Raw genomic sequence first — 21303 nt, forward strand, 5'->3', positions numbered from 1 at the left:
GTGGTGACGTTTCCATGTGTTTGCTGTACCTGTCCTTCTTGACAGTTTAGTTGTGAGATTGGAAGGCACTGTCAGGAGCCTTGGTGAACTTTTGCATCTAGGCACTACTACTAATGAGCATAGGTGTTGGAGTGGATGTTTGTGATGGTGTCGATCTTCTTGAGTGTTGTTGGAGCTGCACTCATCCAGACAAGTAGAGAATATTCCATCACACTCCTGACTTGTGTCTTGTAGATAGTGGATTAGTGGTGCTGGAAGAGCACAGCAGTTCAGGCAGCATCCAAGGAGTTTCGAAATCGACGTTTCAGGCAAAAGGCCTTCAATTCCTGATGAAGGCCTTTTGCCCGAAACGTCGATTTCGAAGCTCCTTGGATGCTGCCTGAACTGCTGTGCTCTTCCAGCACCACTAATCCAGAATCTGGTTTCCAGCATCTGCAGTCATTGTTTTTACCTCTTGTAGATAGTGGACAAGCTTTGAGGAGTTAGGAGGTGAATTCTGTATTTCTAGCTCTGTCCTGCTCCTTTTGCGCAGTATTTATATGGCTAGTCCAGTTCAATTTCTAGTCATCATCTCACCCCAGGATGTTGATAGTTGTTGTCAATTAATTCATAAATCTAGCATATGAAGCTATCTCCATGTTAGCTACAACAACTTTATCAATTATCATATAATACAATTTGGTTTACTAATGTCCCTTTGGGAAGGAAAGCTGCCATCCTTACCTGGTTTAGCCTACTCCAGACCCACAGCAATGTGATTGACTCCATAATTACCTCATAAATCATTTATTTCAAAAGGGAGTAGTGATGGGCATTAACTACTGACCTTGACAATGATGCCCACATCCCATGAAAGAAAAAAATATAAATAACTGTGGTTACAAGAGCAGATCAGAGGCAGGGAATCCTGTTATTCAGGATCTATTAGTTGCACTTCAATTCCATTTTCTGCTGTGATGAGATTTGAACCCAGGTTCCCAGGACACAAGTCTATTTCTCTGGATTATTAGCACAGTCGTTGTACCACCATATCTCACCAAAAACCTGCCATCTTAAATATTCACTCACTCCACTACTGACAGCAGTGTGTACCATCTACATAACTCACTGCATCAAATTGCCAAGTCTCCTTCAACAGCACTTTCCAAACCTATGACCTCTAACACCACAAAAGACAAGGGCAGCAGATGCATGGGATCACCGGTCTTCTGTCATGAGTCATACTATCCTGACTTGGAATCATATTGCTGTTCATTCACTGTCGTTGGGTTAAAATCCTGCATCTCCCACCCTATCAGCATGTGGTTGTCCCTGTGCCATATGAACTACAGCATTCATGAAGGCAGCTTCAGCACCAACTACTTAAGGCTAATTAGGAACGGTAGTAAATGCTATCGTAGTCAGGGATACCCACATCCCATGAATGAATGTATGAGGAATAAGTATTGGAGAAGTATTCGAAATGGAGAAAGGTGAGCAGTGGTGTTCCACAGGGGTCAGTGTTGGGGACACTGTTGTTTGTAATATACATAAATGATCTGGAAGAGGGTACTGTTGGTATGATCAGCAAGTTTGCAGATGACACGAAGATTGGTGGAGTAGCAGAAAGAATAAGGGACTGTCAGAGAATACAGGAGGATATAGATAGACTGGAGAGTTGGGCAGAAAATTGGCAGATGGTTTTCAATCCAGACAACTGTGAGGTGATGCATTTAGACAAGACTAATTCTAGAACGAATTATACGATGAACGGAAGAGCCTTGGGAAAAGTTGATGGGCAGAGAGATCTGGGAGTGCAGGTCCATTGTACCCTGAAGGTTGCTGCACAGGTGGATAGAGTGGTCATATAGTATGCTTGCCTTCATTGGACGGGGTATTGAGTATAAGAGCTAGCAAGTCATGTTAAAATTATACAAGGCGTTGGTTCGGCCGCATTTAGAATACTGTGTACAGTTCTGGTCGCCACGTTGCCGAAAGGATGTGGACGCTTTGGAGAAGATGCAGAGAAAGTTTACGAGGATGTTGCCTGGTATGGAAAGTGCTAGCTATGAAGAGAGGTTGAGTAGGTTAGGTTTATTTTCATTAGAAAAAAGGAGATTAAGGGGGGAACCTGATTGAGGTTTACAAAATCATGAAGGGTATAGACAGGGTGGATAGAGACAAGCTTTTTCCCAGGGTGAAGGATTCAATAACGAGAGGTCACGCTTTCAAGGTGAGAGGTGGAAAGTTTAAGGGGGATACACGCGGTAAGTACTTCACACAGAGGGTGGTGGGCATTTGGAGGTGGTAGAGGCAGGCACGGTAGATTCATTTAAGATGCGTCTGGACAAATGCATGAGTAGGTGGCGAGCAGAGGGATACAGATGCTTAGGAATTGACCGACAGGTTTAGACAGTACATTTGGATCGGCTCAGGCTTGGAGGGCCAAGGGCCTGTTCCTGGGCTGTAAATTTTCTTTATTCTTTGTTCTTTGTATTGATCTGCTTGTAAGTGTGGGTTAATGAGCTGAGGCAATGTGGTTGTCAGGTAAGTAAGTAATGTGCATTTATTTTGAAATCCTGGTACCAGCATTAGCTTTCTAGTATCACTGTATCAAAATGTTGATAGGATAAAAAACATACCAGGCACTGTATCAGACAAGTTTTCAGTATAATCTCCTTTAATACCTTATGTAGCAGATTTCGCAAAAGTCATGGAATTGAGGTGCAATTTCACCTTTGTGCAATACATTTACATCATCTTTTTAGAATGATATTGACATTCTAAGAAAGTTGCATTATTTAGTAATAAAGCAAACTATATAGTGAATCATGTATCTCAAATCTGCCTTTGATAATCTGATAAACAATGTTCCTGCTTTGCTGAAATTATTATTCTTCTGAACTGAGTGCCTAAATGCTGATATTTCAGGTTATTAATCCTGTAATGTGAACATAGCAATGCACTTGATCCTGAAGTTCCAATCAGAATAAAAGGGTAAATATTACAGGTTAGTGCTCTTAGCAGAGAGCATCACGCACTTGGACCAACCATAAATTCTGGCTCAGGGATTACTAAAGGGAAAAGTTATTTGAAAGTTGTCTTTGAATTTCTGAATGTTGGGAATTTGTAAACTTCAGATTTCAATATAGCTGCTGATTGTCTGAACCTCAAATGCTGTTATAAATTATGAATATTTAAAAGGAGGTTGTCAGTAAGAATGATTTTATTCCTGTTTATTTGTACCTTACTATTTGCTGGTTTCAATGTTTTTTCACATGAAGCTTTTAAGAAGAGGATGGCATATTGTATTTTGTAATAATTGAATCTTCAGATTGGATCCTATCATTTTAAGAACTGTACTTCTATATGCTAGACAATTAGCGACATTTCCTTTCTGTGGTATTTTCATTGCTGTGAAACATTGGGGACAGGGATTATACACAATACAACGACATGTGAAAAGTATTTACTGTCTCCTCCTTAACCAGTTACACCTTTTGCCCTTTGATCCAATTCCATAAGGGCAATATTTAAGAAGACATTGCTCTTTCTTCCTTTCTCGATGGCACAAATTGAGATAAGGATTTGATAGTGCTCATTGACCTCCTGTGGCTTGCTCATGAGCAAACACTTATATCAACAAACTACTGGAGGAGATGAGAAAAATTCCTGTAGCCATTTTGCCCTTCCTTACCTAACGTATGGTAACATCAGCACTTCCACTGGCCTGGCTGAGATTAACAAGACCTGAAATCAAATTTGAGCTTTCCTTATTTGAATAGCTGATTGCCACTTTAGGCTGTTCTGTTGCCAGTTGAGCTTTTAGGGATATTATTACCTTTTATAGCTGATGTACCCCTTTGTGTCACCGATTGTCCCATTGTGTTGCAGGCATTTGCAGCATTTTAAATGGCAAGTCAGGACCAGTAACGAAACTTACAGAAATTATCACTGCAGAATCATGTTTAATTTTGATTCTATAATAAAATGGGGCATTGTTGGGCAAGGTATGTTCCGTAAGAATGAAATTGTGAAATTGTCACTCTTTGGGCTGCCAAACTGAACAAAAAGAAATCGGCTACATTTTCAGATAGAATCCATAGTTGTAAGTACTGCACACCGAAAAGTCTCGGGCAGATGTTTATCTGTTGTCTTTGATAGTAGCTGTAGTTGTCACGTTATGGTTATGTTTACTTCATTCTTTTTAAGTGACCTTTTGTTTTATTGGTTACTTTTCACCAGACCTTTAAACAGATACTGACTGGATGAAAGGAACTTATCTTGCTGACAAGTATTGCAGTTAGGCCTGTTCATACTTTGTTTCAGTTGCTAGGATACAAGGTTGCTAAGGAGCATGGCAATGCGGGACTTCAGAACACTGTCGCAGTTGAAATTTAAAGCTACTTTTAGAGAATTGCTGAACTGTCTAAAACAACAAACCCTCAGTTAGTATACCTGCATGCAGTGGCACCTTACTAACAGTGTAGACATTAGGTTTGTAAAAATAGATGACATTCCCTCATTTTCATGATTCATTTTAAAGCTGATTGACATAGATTGATAAAAGTTAGTGATATTGACCTGAATCTATTTGTGCAAGGTAATAGAAGTCTTCCTTGAGATTAATTTGAAAACAAAATCTAAATTCTTCCTTGTGTTTGATTTTGTGGCAATAACAAGACAGCAACTTAATAAAATTAAATAGATCCCCAGTTGAATTTAAGGAGACTCCATGACTAGCTTTAAAGGAGATGATGTCACATGATGCCATGTGGCTTGTTAGCTGTTACTAACACTCTGGCCAGGAAATTCAGTTGTACCACGTCCTTTTTTTCTCAAGTAGTTTGACTGTAGTCAGGGCTATCTCATAGGTCTGTCTTTGAGGAGCAGCAGAGATGAGGAGGTTCTCCATATTCAGGCAGCATCTTTTTGTATTTCATAAAGAAGATTGTCATTAAAAGAAGACTGCCTTTTGGGGCTGCGACACCATTCCAGTTCACAGAACGTCGACAAATTAGGGAGATCACCAAGGCCCATATACAGAAGAAATAACTACATCTCCTTCCCCTTCCTGTGGACAAAGCGAAGCAAGCCAAGAGAGCTTTTGCTCATGTGACATATGCTGAATCCCCTATTGCCTTCCATATGTTCATCAATTAAAAGAAACTCAGTAACTGTCAGTGGTCTTCCATGCCAGAGCTCAATTCAGAGAGTAGCTTATTAAGGACAATTTCACCTAAATCAACACTTCTATGCTCAATGCATCAACAATCCACAGTCCTCATCAATTTCCTTATAATCATTATTTAGTGGCAGTCCTTCAGTTTGGGTAGATACATCTTGCCTTCTGTTCATTACAAAGATAAAGACCAATTCTAAACTAGAACAAAAATATGATTCATTATCAACTCAGTTACATTTCTATTAGCCAACAGAAGTAATTGAGAATCACTCTTGTACTTGTATGTGCTCTGTTCCTTACCCTAGTGCCTCTGTAATGTATGACGCATGTGGCTACAGCTTTGGAAGTGGAAGGCTGCTGAAATTCTGTTGAAGACACTTCACTTGGATGTGATGGTTGAAATTGTGTGATTCTGGTCTCGGGAATCCAGGCTGCAGACTGACAGCATCTCAGCATGGATCAGAGCAACTCTGCTGGTTGTGTGAAACCTACAAGGGAAGTGGCAGAGTGTTCAGTAGGAGAGCCAGCAGACTGCCATTCTAAGAAAGGTCTCTCTTGCAAAAATCAACATAATTATCCTGGTGAAAATGCCTCGCTACACCTAGAGTTGCAATATGAAAATTGAACTGTCAAATCATTTAGGACTGAGATGAGAAAAGAAGATGTCTTTGAGAGGTTTGTAAATATTTGGAGTTGTCTATCCGGCAGAGACATGGGTGCTACATGGTGGGATATTTTCATGACTGATCAACAGGGCTTTGGGGCTCACGAGGAAACAAGGGCCATGGGCAACAGGTGGAAACTGTTGTTTAGGGAGAAGATTAGCCAGGATCATATTGAATAGTGGACCCCAAGCTCAAAGGTAAAACCAGATGTTTTGTCCTTTTAAATGTAAAAATGCTGTGCTGCTTTGGAGGTTTCTGTTGATCTTGGCCCAAAACAAATACCCACCTCTGCCAGCATCATGGCATTTTCAGCTGTGCTATTGATGAAACTGACTATTATCATAGGAGTTTGTACTGAATAGCTTCTATGCATGGCATAATATGAACATTTTTATAAATGATGTGAGTTGCAGTCCCATCTAGCATTGTGTGTAATCTCCCTGTCAGGTTAGCCAATGTAATAGTGGTGAGTGCGCAAGTATCAGGGAAGGACTGTGATGAAGGATGATGCAGTCACGTAAGGGCATGGGGAGCATAAAATCCACTGTAGACCCGTTCTGCTGTGTAGCTGCTTGTTGTGTTGTAACATTCCATGTAAAAAGCTTGAGAAAAATTGCAGCTGGACTCCTACATGCTCTGTAATCTTGCCACATTTTGACAAAGTGTCATTTTCATTGAGATTGGCTGAGTGGTTTCTCTCCCGCTAGCCTAGCATGTTTTCTCGTGCTATCATTCCAGATGTTCTTCCTTAACTGCCTACCCTGCCCCAATGTCTCATGCCAGCCCGATTCTCCCACTCACTGTATCCAGAAATACTCTCCACTGCTGTATGTCCTGGGATCCCTGGCATTGGCACTTCCTTTAAAAGGGCATTATGTGACTGATAAAGAACTCAGTCCAGTGCCAAATGGCACAGTTCATGGCATTTACTGCAACTATGACAGATAAAGGGAAATTGGTGTCTCACTTTGTAGACAGGGACCTGGAGTGATAATCACGGTAATAAACCTCTTGCTGCTCACAAATGTCAAGAACTCGGAAAATGCAATTCATTGGCATCGAGAAAGGCCTTGCTTGACTTCTCACACCATTCTTCCACATTCCTCACCAAAGGCCCACATTTTTCAGGCCTGGGACAATTCTGCCCTTTTATGTGCAATTTCCTTGGCAGGCTGCTCAGCACAAAGTTAGTCGGTGTGAGTTAGGATTCTGGTAAAATGTGGTGCTGTAAGTATAGGACTGGGAAGAGGAGCAGGGGAATGACGTTTTATGATCAGTGAGACTGTAAAATGGTGGAGGTTTGAGCAGAGTGCAATATTCTGGTCTTAGCAACTTTAGTGAAATCAATCAATTGCTTCTGACATTGCAACCATGTGCTGGATGTTCTTGCAATTTCTTAACCTCTTCCCTCTATCAATAACTTGACACAAGGATGTCTTTCCAATTTCTGAGAGGTATAGGAAGACCACAGCCTATACCAGGCTTTGCTGCTCTCTCATTACTTTCTTCAGCCATCTTTCTGCTGATAAAATATTGCTATAGGCAAATTATACCTCCTATTTAGTATGCACCATTTGTTTTAAGTGGCATTACAGATCTGTGATATATATATCCTCTGTAGAGCCAATGAGTTGTGCAAGTATCATAACTGTATCATTCCTGAAGAAGGGCGCATGCCCGAAACGTCGATTCTCCTGCTCCTTGGATGCTGCCTGACTTGCTGCACTTTTCCAGCAACACATTTTCAGCTCATAACTGTATGTCAGGATGATTAAATTATTCAGGTAGCAGGAATATTGCAACTGGTGTGTATCCCTTGCCACCTCTGCACCACATTGTAGGTGAACAGATTTCTCGGACTCTTAATTAATGCATCTGACACAGAAACATTCACCGCTCTCCTTGCAAGGCTTCATGTACCAAAGATTTCCATAAAGGCATCTGCCAAGTACTGTAGTTCTGCAGATAAGTATGTAATTAGTTTCATTCTTGGCTGCATGACTGCAGCACAAATTGTAATTTATTTGTTATGAAAAGCATGACAACGTCAAATTGTTTTATTTAAATCTGGCATTATATTCTAACTGCCGTCATATTCTGATGTTGAAAGTACATTGTCAGGGGCAATGCAGCAGCTTGTGGTCATGGATCAGAAGATGGACTGCATGTGACTATTTGGCATTGTAAAGTTATTGCAGTCTACTTCAAGAGATCTGCACTGCAGTGTTGCTGTTGTTAGGAAGATATGGATCTGAGAACTCGTTTAAATCATGACATGAGTGATTTTGGATTTAGAGTTCTATTTAATCAGAATAAACAGACTTGATGGCGTGAGAGTGAGATCTTTGTTATTGGGAGAAAAGATCTGAAGGGACATTGTGATCTAAACTACGAAGTGTTGAATCTTGAGTTACACTAAGAATCTTGAGGGGTAAATCGTCTGACCTTGTCACTGTTCACATTTAGAAGTTCACACCGTCACCCTGAATCTGGATTGCACAAGTTGATGTGATGGTGCAAGTCACATTTGCAGTGACATCCTTCCTAGTAGCTAACAGGATGGCTTCAAAACAGGATTTTGGAATCATGAGTTGGCAAATCTGCCCAGAAAATGTCTACTAAGAACTGAAAGTTCAGATACAGAACTCTGGTGTCAATGCAAAGGAAGGATTAAAGGCAGACAGCAGCTGAAAGCATTTTTAGCAAATCTAGCTATTACAAGCAAAGATAAAATTAGAGTAAGTGTGATGAATCAATGTATCACAGGAATGCCAGAGACGCAGTTGATATATTTAATATAGGAATGTTCGCATGGAAACCTGAATCAAGCGAGCTCAACATATCTCGGGCAGTTTATGTTCTTTTCCAAAGTGAGAAGGTAAACAAGTTTTGTGCTAGGTGGCCTCAGTCTATGCTTGTTAACTCCATAAAAATTCAATAATAAATTGAAAAGTACAATTTATTGGATATCTCAGTGCAATGCTATGTGTAAAATATAGATGTATTCAGTGTATTTTTAAAAGTAATTGTTTGTTCATATCTCAAATTGTATTTATAGAGAGAGAGGAAGTTAATGCTATATTAATTGTACTTAATTGTATGCAAGCCTAGAAGAAGCCTGAAGTAAAAGGATTTTCCAAAACCAGTGCAAATATGAAAACTGCAGTGTGTTACATATCATTAATTTGGTTGTCCCTATCGCAAAAAAGGTGATTTATGAATAAGGGGGAGTGGATGTTCCCAATGGCTCTGGGATGAAATCATAAAGCATTCAAAGCAAAAAAATCATCAGGCTGATCTGATCCAGACACAAGAATACAGATTAGATCTTGCGAGAAGATTGGGCAAACGATATGGGCAAAGTAAGGAATGACGTCTGTGCACCAAGAATTTAGGGGACTAGGTGGTGGAGAGAAAAGCAGAACCTCAGTGATTGTATTGTAGTGATTGCAACCACAACACAGTACGGTTCATATTACTCCTGGTGCCACGTGCTAGCAAGTATAGAGATAAGAAAATCGGACAGACAGATGAAAGCTTGAGAGTTGGTATAAGAGGGAGGGTTTTATATTCCTGGTTCATTGGCACCATTCTTGGGGAAGTTGGAATATGTTCAAATGGGACGGTCTGCACCTGAACTACACTGGGACCAACATTCTCGCAGATGGGTTTGCTAGTGCTGTAGGGACCAGTTTAAACTAGACTGGCAGAGGAAGGGGACACAGAATATCAATGAAACAGACACATGTCATGCTACACCAAAGGAAGCAAGTGTCAGTAGGTTCAGCTATGATTAGTGTTAAGAGAGCAAGGCCAGGCCGGATGGTCTTTTACTTTAATACTAGGAATGTAAAAGGTAAGACTAATCTATTAATTGGGTAGATTGATGAAAGTGTGATATTATTGCCATTACAGGTTGATGGAAGGGCTGGACTGAAAACTTAAAGTTCCGGGCTATAGAGTCTTTTGGTGAGACAGGGGAGGGTCGAAAAAGGGTGTTGGTGCCTATTGAATAAAAAGTCAATTACTGAAATAAGGAGATATGATATTTATTGTCAGATGACATGTATTAAAACAATGTGGAGCTATTTTATTTGGAATGTATTATAGGTCTCAAAGAGTCAGCAGGATATAGAGTAGTAAATATCTAGATGGTTCACAGATGTGTGTAAGAGTGATAATTGGGTAATAGACTAGGGGATTTCAACTTTCCCAACATAAATTGGGATAGTCATAGTTTTAAGGGTTTAGAGGGGAGCAGATTTCTTGAAATATATCCCGGAAGCTTTTTGTATAGAAGGTCCAACGATGACACAATGCTGGATCTGGCTGTGGGGAAAGAAGCTGGACAAGTGTTCAGTGTAGCAGTGGAGGAAGGTTTTAGTGATAGCAATCACAACACGGTATGGTTCAAATTTCTTCTGAACAAAGAAAAAGATGGCATTCAAAAGGTGGCTGTGGATTTGGGGAACAGATTTTATTAAAATAAAACAGGATTATGGAAATGATTTGGATGTGAGCATTAGAGGTCTAGTCAGTAAGTTTGCAGATGACACCAAAATTGAAGGTGTAGTGGACAGCAAAGAAGGTTACAATGGGATCTTGATCAGATGGGCCAATGGGCTGAGAAGTGGCAGATGGAGTTTTACTTAGATAAATGTGTAGTGCTGCATTTTGGGAAAGCAAATCTTAGCAGGACTTATACACTTAATGGTAAGGTCCTGGGGAGTGTTGCTGAACAAAGAGACCTTGGAGTGCAGGTTCATAGCTCCTTGAAAGTGGAGTTGCAGGTAGATAGGATAGTGAAGAAGGCGTTTGGTATGCTTTCCTTTATTGGTCAGAGTATTGAGTACAGGAGTTGGTAGGTCATGTTGTGGCTGTACAGGACATTGGTTAGGCCACTGTTGGAATATTGCATGCAATTCTGGTCTCCTTCCTCTTGGAAAGATGTTGTGAAACTTGAAAGGGTTCAGAAAAGATTTACAAGGATGTTGCCAGAGTTGGAGGATTTGAGCTATAGGAAGAGGTTAAATAGGTTCTTTTCCCTGGAACGTCGGAGGCCGAGGGGTGACCTTATAGAGGTTTACAAAATTATGAGGGGCATGGATAGGATAAATAGACAAAGTCTTTTTCCTGGGGTGAGGGAGTCCAGAACCAGAGAGCATAGGTTTAGGGCGAGAGGGAAAAAACATAAAAGAGACTTAAGAGACAACGTTTTCATGCAGAGGGTGGTACGTGTATGGAATGAGCTGCCAGAGGAAGTGGTAGAGGCTGGTACAATTGCAACATTTAAAAGGCATCTGGTTGGGTATATGAATAGGAAGGGTTTGGAGGGATATGGGCCAGGTGCTGGCAGCTGGAACTATATTGGGTTGGGATATGTGGTTGGCATGGATGTATTAGACCGAATGGTCTGTATCCGTGCTGTACATCTCTATGACTCTATCTGGCCACAGTAGACTGGGAATAGCTCCTTGTGGTAAGTCTGCAGAGGAGCAACATGGAGCATTCAAAAAAGGAATGCACTGCCTGGGAGAGTACAGATTCAACACGTATACTTTAGAGGGAAGTGTAGCAGCGGTATGTTCAGAGAATCTTGGACATTTAGGATAATTCAGGACTTGATGAGGGAGGAGAGCAGGGTTTTTATAATGTCCAAGGGGAGCAATTCAGCTGTGGCCCTATAGAAGAATACAGGAAGTGCAGGAGTAAACTTAAGAAAGCAATTAGAAGAGCAGAAAGGGGGCATGAAAAAGGGACTTACAAACAGGATTAGGGAAATTCCGAAAACATATTATAAATACATTAAAGGGAAGAGGTTAAACAGGGCCTTTAAGGACCAAGGGGATAACCTCTGTGTTAAGCTGCAGGATATTGGAAGGGTGTTGAATGAATATTCTTCAGTCTTCATTCTGGAAATGGAGGACATATGTGCGGAATTCAGGAAAAGGTGCTGTGCAGAACTTGCACAATTTGACGTAGAAAATGGGGAAGTATTGGACTGTTGGACTTAAAAGCAGACAAATCCCCTGGCCCAGATAAACTGCATCCCAGGCTGCTGTGGGAGGCAAGGCAGGAAATTACAGGGGTTTTTACATAAAGTTTTAACTCCTGTCTGGCCATGGGAAAGTGCCGGATAATTGGAAGATAGCTAATGTGGCTCTACCTTTTAAGAAGGGTGGTAGAGATGAATCAGGAAATTACAGATCAGTGAGTCCTATGTCAGTGGTAGGGAAACTGTTGGTAAAAATTCTAAAGGAGAGAATTAATACCACTTTGAAAGGCATGGGTTAGTTGATGTAGTTTATGTGGATTTTAGCAAAGCTTTTGACAAGGTCCACATGGAGATGATTGATTGGGAAGGTTAAAACACAAGAAATTGAGGAAAACGTAGCAAGATGGATCAGAAAGTGGCTTAGTAATAGGAGACAAAACGTTGTGGTAGAAAGCTGTTTAAGTGCCTGGAGGCCGTGTCCAGTGGATTACCACAAGGATCAGTGCTGGGATCCTTACAATTTGTTATATACATAAATGATAGAGATGAAAATGTGGGGGTGCCATTAAGTAAATTTGCAGATGGTATCAAGATTGATAGTGTTTAATAGCAAAGAAAATGGCTTTAGGTTATGGGAAGATGTAGACAGATTGGTCAGATGGACAGAGCAGTGGCAGATGGTATTTAACTTTGATAAGTGTGATGCACTTTGGAAGAAAAAACAAGATGAGGGAGTATTTAATGAATGGCAGGACACTGGGTAGCTTGGAGGAACAGAGGGATCATGAGGTAACTATTCACAGATCTCTGAACTTGGCAGAGCACATGAATAGGATAGTTAAGGAGGCATATGGGTCACTTGCTTTCATCAGTCATAGCATAGAACATAAGAGCAAGGAGGTAATGTTAGAGTAGTACAGAGCATTGGCCAGGTCACAGCTGGAGAACTGTGTGCAGTTCTGATCACCCCACTAATGGAAGGATGTGACAGCACTAGAGGGAGTAAAGAAGAGGTGGCCTGGAATGGAGAAATTGAACTATAGGGAGATACTAAATAGCTTGGATTTTCTCTAGAGCAGAAAAGGCTGAGGGGGGGGGGTGTCATAATTGAGGTGTATAACATTTTGAAGGGTATGGACAAGGTGAGTAGAGAGCAGCTGTTCCCCTTGATTGAGAGATCAATCATGAGAGGGCATAGTTTTAGGATAAAGGCAAGAGATTCAAAGGGGATTTGGAGAAAAAACATTTTCGCTCAGCATGTGGTAGGAATCTGGATGCCAGGGAAGGTAACGGAGGCTGGAAATCTTACAACCTTTAAAAAATATTTGGATTAGCATTTCAAAAATTGTAACATTCAAGGCTATGGGACAAGTGCAAGAAATCGGGATTGGTGCACCTTTATTGTTGGTACAGAATCAATGGGCCATAGGGCCTTTTTTGACTCTATGAATCTAGTCAGAAGTCACACAACACCAGGTTATAGTCCAACAGGTTTATTTGAAATCACAAGCTTTCAGAGTGCTGCTCCTTCATCAGGCAAAGTGGAAGAAAGTGCACAGGCATAGAATTTATAGGTGGAGAGATCATTGCAAAATAATTCCAGGTAATTAACAGTAGGTAGTACAAATGGTATGAGTGGAGTGTTGACAAGCTGAGTAGCAAGTCTTTGCAGGTGATCAAAAGTGTCAAATGGTGTGAGTAAAGAGCCAACAGCTAATAGTAAGTGAAGGGATGACCTGTGATACAATTCATTGAAGCAGAAAGGTAAATATAAAAAAATCAAATTTGTGTCTGGCACCATCTTATTTTTAATTTTTTTGTAATTATCTCTCTCTGCCTCAATTAATTGGATCATAGGTTATCCCTTCACTTACTATTAGCTCTGAAGTCTCGTGATTTCAAGTAAACCTGGACTATAACCTGGTGTCGAGTGCCTTCTGACTTTTAGCATCCCAGTCCAACACCAGCACCTCCACATCTATAAATCTATGAATTGGATGGTAGATGACTTTCCAACTAAATGGATGTCGACACATGCTTTCTGAAATTTATGTGTTCAAAATGAGCAATCGGGTAAGAAATGAATGAACTGCTGGTTCTGCCTCTCCCTTCTCAAGAGAAGGCAAACACAATAAAGGTGTTGTTTAGAGCATGAAGTATGAAATGTTAAAATTTAAAATGTTAAATGTGTACAAAATGGTTCCATAGATTCTACCCAATATATTCAGTGCCTTGATGAAAAGATCTGTAAAATTTTCTCAGCTCTCCAGAGGTAAACATACTCTGAAATATTGACTTTGTCTTCCAACCTTCATTGTTTAAGCTTTACTGTTCACTTTCCATAAACCCAAAGATTATGTATTCTCCAGCTGAAGGATGATGGTAGCAATGTCAATTTTCCATCACAATTATTATCCACAAATGGAGACAGTGCATTGAATGGATTGAAGATCTGATTGCTGAGAAGTCAATTACAGTGAAGCTGCGATAATATTCCTTTCACATTTATCTTGCAGCCCTAAGCCACTTATCTCATATAAGCAGCATCCCTGGAATGTGAATCTTTTCGGATAAATGTATAGCTATCCAGTTGTGAAATTGCAATTTGTCGTCGAGGTACTGGCAGCTGTTGTAATGGGATAAATTATGCAAATTGTCAGTGGAGGAAATGACTTTATTTATAAAATGTCTTTAACATTGAAGAACATTGCCCATATAAAATCCGACTCTTCTTACAGATGAGAATAAACAATAAATGGGAGAGTTTGGAACATTGACTGAAAGTTTGGTCTTAAATATACATTTTAAGAAGCGTTTAAAGATGGAGTAGGTTGAGGTGTTTAAGATGGAGTTCTCAAAAGTAGGTGAAAGGCGCAAAATCTTTCAGACGGTGTGGTTCTCTGATCCTCCTGCAATGAGATCAGCAGTGACCACATCCTAACCTGTTTAAGCCACCCTACAGCCACGTAATACTCTGCTAATTGATGCCTACCAGTCACTGAGGGAAAGTCCCAACTCCAAGAGCTACTGGCCATTTTGATTGGTTGGCAGCTCTGTGGTCACAGCAGTAGTGTAGGTGACCAATAACTGAGCAGGTGGGCAAGCTGCCCTGGGTTTCTTGTAAAATTTCTGATGGGGCAGTATCTTATTTATTTCGGAACTAAGTGTGGCATCGAGCTGGAAGCCAAGAAGTACTTCTGCATGGAGGTGAGCCAGGTTTTCTTGTGTAATTTCTTCCTTCTCACCTGGTTCCATATTCATGCATGGGTAAACATCACATTTGTGAGTTGGAAGTTCTTCTCCTTGCCAGGGCCCTATAGGATCCATACTGTGTGGAAACAGGCCATTCAGCCCATCAGCCCATCAGGTCCATACTGATTCTCTGAAGAACATTCCACCCAGACCACCCCCCCCCATGCTATCTCTGTAACCCACCTAGCCTGCACATCCCGGGTCACTATGGGCAATTTAGCATGGCCAATCCACTTAACCTGCACATCTGTGGATTGGGAGGAAACCAGAACACCCAGAAGAAACCTGCACAGACACTGGGAGAATCTGCAAACTCCACACAGACAGTCACCTAAGGGTTGAATTGAACCTGGGTCTCTGGCGCTATAAGGCAGCAGTACTAACCATAGAGCCACTATGGGTTCCAACTATTAGATGCCATATGTAAAGGCACCCAGACAACATTTCACTCTACAAACCAGGAGTAGGTGAATAAAGAAGGTGAACTAGTTCATCCTTCCTCACCTGAGAGCTGAACAATTTTGGGTATTCTATCTGGAGCCATAACAAATGGGGAACCTGGATCAGGATCTGGGTGTAACAAGGTGATAGTTTACAACTGCAAAACTTGTACTGTGCATAACAGACTGCTGGATTTGACCTTGTATTTTAATTGCTAGTATGTGTGTTTGAATTGCAGTATTGCTAGTCTTGACAATAAATGGAACTATTTACCTTTGGCTGGTTGTTGCAGTTTAACACGACATTTCATAGACATGCAAATAATATATAGTTTACATGTATTAAGCGATGGTTAAAGGTTGGCTGTTATTGTTAGTTTATCAAAACTTCACTGAAGTTGTAAGATGTTGAGGAATATGGAAATACTGCAGGGTAATGACATTAAGGTGGAAATGAGCCATGATCTAGTTTATTGATGGGGCAGGCTGGATGGGTTCAATGGACTGGTCCTGCTCCCTTTTCCCTGTGCTCTGACATGGAGTTATTCTGCTGGCGTCCGTTTATCTGAGTGGTTGGCCAGCAGGCCTAAGCTAGATTGAGGGCAGCACCTCACCCTGAGCCCAGTAACATAGACCTTTACCTCAGTATGTCTTGCCATGTGCCACTGTCTGGGAGCTGTACTTCTTTTGTAACACTGAAAAGAGTAGCGAGTTTTGAGAAGATTTGTAGCTCAGGTTGAGGTTTTGGATGTAGATTTGCTTGCTGAGCTGGAATGTTCATTTCCAGATGTTTCGTCAGCCTCCTTGGTAACATCTTCAGTGGTCCTCATGTGAAGCACTGCTGATAATTCCTGCTTTCAATTTATATGTTTGGGTTTCTTTGGGTTGATGTCATTTCCTGTGGTGAAGTCATTTCCTGTTCCTTTGCTCAGGGGGTGGTAAATGGGGTCTAAATTGATGTTTGTTGATAGAGTTCCAGTTGGAATGCCATGCTTCCTATACAGACTGTATACAGACAACAAGAAAAACTAATATCATTTACAAAATACCGTGCAAGGACTGTAACAAACACTACATTGGGCAAACAGGCAGAAAACTAGCCACCAGGATACATGAACACCAACTAGCCACAAAAAGACATGATCTTCTATCACTAATATCCTTACATGCGGATGAGAAAGGACACCACCCATCCAAGGACAAGCCAAACAGAATCACGCATGAGAATTCCTAGAAGCATGGCATTCCAACTGGAACTCTATCAACAAACAAATCAAGTTAGACCCCATCTACCACCCCATGAGAAAAGGAACAGGAAATGACTTCACCACAAGAAATGACATCACCAACCCAAAGAAACCCAAACATATAAATTGAAAGCAGAAATTATCAGCAGTGCTTCACCTGAGGCCCACTGAAGATGCTACCTAGTAGGGTGATGAAACGTCTGGAAATGATCCTTCTAGCTTAGCGAGCAAACCTACATCCAAAACTGAAAAAAGTCATAGAGTCATAGAGGTGCACAGCACAGAAATGAACCCTTTGGTGCAACTTGACCATGTTGACCAGATATCCTAACCTAATCTAGTCCCATTTGCCAGTACCTGGCCCGTATCCCTCTAAACTCTTCCTATGCATATACCCATCCAAATGCGTTTTACATGTTGCAATAGTACCAGACTGCACTACTTCCTCTGGCAGCTCATTCCATACACGCACCACTCTCTGTGTGAAAACGTTGCCCCTTAGGTCCCTTTTTTTATCTTTTCCCTCTCATCCTAAACCTATGGTCTTTAGTTCTGGATTCCCCTACCCCAGGGAAAAGACTTTGTTTATTTATCCTATCCTTGCCCCTCATGATTTTCTAAACCTCTGAGGTCACCCCGGCTATTCAGCCTCTCCCTACACAGCATTTGATGGAAGTTTCAAAGTTCTGAATGGTCCAGTGGGTCACATAAAAATATTTTTAAAGCATAGCTTTGCACCAGGCTGAAACTTTAGAGCACTAGTTTGAAGTCCAATTGTAATGAGACTGACCACTCCTTATGGTTTAGTGTTCAGGATAACAGGGGAGGTGCTTAGAGTTGCTGAGTCAGATCATTACCTTAACTCCAAGGTTAACTGCTTCTTTTCTCTGTCTGATTACCTGAAACTGCTTTGCAGCAACCAGAACGTATGACTGTCACCTCTGAATAAGAAGGATGTGAGTTAAAATCCCAATCAAGAGACTGTAGTGCACAGTCTAGGCTAATACTTCAGTGCAGTAGTGAGCACATTGCTGCATTCTTAGAGGTGGTGTTTCATGGTTGAGATGTTAAACTGTGACCCTGGATATAGTTTTAAAGTTAACCCAATATTTACCATTCAATTAACACATGAAAGCCAATTATTTGATCAGTGTCACATTGCTATTTATGGGACATTGTTTTGCCAAATGCTACATTTCCTCCATTTTCATTCACAACAATGACTGCACTTTAAAATAATTAATTGGTCTTAAACAGTTTAGGAAGCTCTGAGTTCCTGAAAGGCACTTGGATGCAAATCCTTTCTTCATGTTGAGGTTGTACAGGACATTGGTTAGGCCAGTTTTGGAATACTGCTTACAATTCTGGTCACCCTGTAATAAGAAAGGTGTCGTGAAACATGAAAGTATTCAGAAAAGATGCATAGGGATGCTGCAGGGATTGGAGGGTTTGAGCAATAGAGAGAGTCTGAATAGGCTGGGTTTCTCTCCCTGGAGCGTCAGATGCTGAGGGGTAACCTTACAGAGGTCTATAAAGTCAGGAGGGGCAGAGATAGGGTCAATAGCTGTGGTCTTTTTCCCAGGGTAGGGGAGTCTAAAATTAGAGGGCGTAGGGTTAAGGTGATAGGGAAAAGATTTAAAAGGGACCAAAGGCACACAGGGGTGATGCATGTATGGAATAAGCTAGTATAAATACAACATTTACAAGGTATCTGGATGGGTACAAGAAGTTGAATTACTATGCACGCAAGTATTTAACTACAAAGAAGCAAGGTAGGTCTAGAAAGATGACAATGGGAGAGATCTCAGATGATGATTCATTACACAACAAATTGGTTTGTGATTGTTAGAATGTTGACTGCAGAGGGAGAACATCCAGTGAATGTGAAGTGCCTGATAGATACCAGTGTTTCAAGTAACTTGTGAGTTCCATAGACCTTTGCAAAAATGACTGAAGATGGTGACCTCAATGTGAAAGTAATGTTGAGGCTTTGTGATGGAATGATGCACATCCCAAGAGGACAAAGATTGCTGAGATTAGATTAGATTAGATTACTTACAGTGTGGAAACAGGCCCTTCAGCCCAACAAGTCCACACCGACCCGCCGAAGCGTAACCCACCCATACCCCTACATTTACCCCTTTACCTAACACTACGGGCAATTTAGCATGGCCAATTCACCTGACTTGCACATCTTTGGACTGTGGGAGGAAACCGGAGCCCCCAGAGGAAACCCACGCAGACACGGGGAGAACGTGCAAACTCCACACAGTCAGTCGCCTGAGTCGGGAATTGAACCCGGGTCTCTGGCGCTGCGAGGCAGCAGTGCTAACCACTGTGCCACCGTGCCGCCCGCTGTGCCACCGTGCCACCATTCTGGATTAATGGTGCTGGAAGAGCACAGCAGTTCAGGCAGCATCCGAGGAGCAGTAAAATCTACGTTTCGGGCAAAAGCCCTTCATCATCTGCAGTCATTGTTTTTACCTAAAGATTGCTGAGAGCCCACTGTAATGGGGAGAACAAAGATCTGGAGTGCCAGTTAATATATATTAAGCAAAACCCACTTAAGTCATCTGAAATAAGTCTCAAGCTTGGACTGGTAACCCTATTTATGCCAAAGGAGACTTGCAACGTTCCTCATGCTACTAAGCCACTAACTGTTGAATAAAATATTACAAAGATTTTTTCTAGGTTTGGATGGCTTGCTGGTGAATATCATCCTGAGGCAGGTAGGAGGATAAGACTAAATCAGCATTTGAGCTGCCTTAAAGAGTAAGACAAGGTTGAAAGCTGAGAAGGAAGGGAGTAATCAAAAAAGTAACAACTCCTCTAGACATGAAGTGAAAACTCTGGAAGATTAAAGTTATACATAGATCCAAAGTAGCTCAGTAAAGCATTGAAAAGATTTCACTACGCCATGCCAGCCATTGAAGAAACTTTCCACAACTTGCCAAAGAAAGGTCTTTACGATGCTCCATGTGAAGACTGGTTACTGGAATTGAAACTGGCTGAAAGCAGCTATATTCTACGCATGTTCTGGATGCCATTTGGGAGACACAGATGTGTGCTCATGTGTTTGGTATTTCCACTCCTCTGAAAGAATGTCATGGCAGACAGCATGAGATAGTCAGTGGTCTTGCCAGATAGGAAGTGGTTGTGAATGATCTCCTAGTCTATCGATGTAGAAATGTGATAGAATAAGCCATTGCAAAGCATGATCAGAATATCATGTGACTGCTAGAGGAAGGTTATCAGATGAACTTAATGCTGAACAAGAAAAAGATGTAATTGAAGATGTCAAGTATATGGGTTATATAGACGGAGCAAAAAAGTTTTGCCATGTTCCTGATGAGGTGCCAGAGGAAGTGGTGAAGGCTGGTACAATTACAGCATTTAAAAGGTATTTGCATTGGTATAGGAATAGGAATTTAGAGGGATATCGGCCAAATGCTGGCAAATGGGACTAGATTAATTTAGGATATCTGGTTGGCATGGATGAATTGGACTGAAGGGTCTGTTTCCGTGCTGTACATCTCTATGACTCAATGACAGGATGAGAACTACAGCAATCATGCAGTGACCAACAGATGCGACAGCAGTGCAATGATTTGTTGAACCTTGAGTCACCTTTATGCAACACATGGGCAATCAGTTGTATTTGCATTGAGAGTGTTTATGCAACAAGTTTACATTCCAATTGAGAAAGAGTCCCTAAATGTTTGTCTTTACTTCCAAGCATTTTAATTCATGTTTGAGAGACAGAGTGACTGTGGAGTCTGACTACAAGCTATTTCCTTATATCATTCTCAAATTGTTTCTGTCTAAAGTGTGTTCAAAGGCCGTTACTTTGTTTATAGAGATAGCATCTGGATGTGACATTGAAACAATTGAAGTAACTGCATTGCTCTGTGGAGAGCTCTGGTCCCTATGAAGCAAGTTGAAGATGCTAAGACAGAGTTTGAAATTTTCCAGAATCAACGGGAAGTTATCACTCACCATTGACATAAAGCTAACAATCCAGTAGAGATGTTGAATCTGAAAGACTTAGATCAGCAAACTCGGTAACTAGATATAACTCCGCAAGTACTGCAGGACAGAGTGATAGGGAAATGGCCTGGAAACATGAAGGACGCATCTCTTGTTGCATTGTTTACCATTTCCTTGTGATAATACAGGAGATCACCACACCTTATTTGAATTCGTGAGATTGTAGTTCGAATGACATCCATTCATTGTTATAAGCTAATCATTTATTCAAGCACTTCCGCTCTGCCGTCTCCAAGCAATTCAGCTGGAATGCCATTGATCCTTTGACCCCCTGTGTTTTGCCATTGGCTTAATGCCCACAGCAGCTTGGTTCTAGTGAGTGAGAGGTCGCCTGTTCTTTGTTGTTTGTGTATCTGGTTACTGCAACTGGATTGTGAGCAATAGCTCCTTATTTAAAGGTTACAAAATAGCAGCTTATTCCTGATAGCTAATCAGAATTCAGTGCATAATCTTACAAACAGGGCAAAATATAAATAAAATAAATATTAGAAAT

The 21303-nt window shown here is 41.1% G+C and overlaps 1 protein-coding gene across 3 annotated transcripts in view; it reads left to right on the plus strand.

The window, feature by feature from the left end:
* The window catches only part of LOC122559033 (monoacylglycerol lipase abhd6-A-like), a 75684-nt gene that overhangs the window by 14157 nt on the left and 40224 nt on the right, over nt 1-21303 (plus strand). Inside the window, exon 1 of one of the 3 annotated variants that reach the window (XM_087994353.1) lies at nt 7777-7798. The exons of the other annotated variants lie outside the window; for them this stretch is intronic. The gene's annotated coding sequence lies outside the window, so the exon portion shown is untranslated. Of the gene's footprint in view, nt 1-7776; nt 7799-21303 lie in introns of those variants that run through there. 3 annotated transcript variants of the gene reach the window in all.

The sequence above is a fragment of the Chiloscyllium plagiosum genome, unplaced genomic scaffold (genome assembly GCF_037043375.1).
Source record: "Chiloscyllium plagiosum isolate Xiang-an unplaced genomic scaffold, Cpla_swu_hap1 HiC_scaffold_14, whole genome shotgun sequence".
NCBI classification, from domain to species: domain Eukaryota; kingdom Metazoa; phylum Chordata; class Chondrichthyes; order Orectolobiformes; family Hemiscylliidae; genus Chiloscyllium; species Chiloscyllium plagiosum.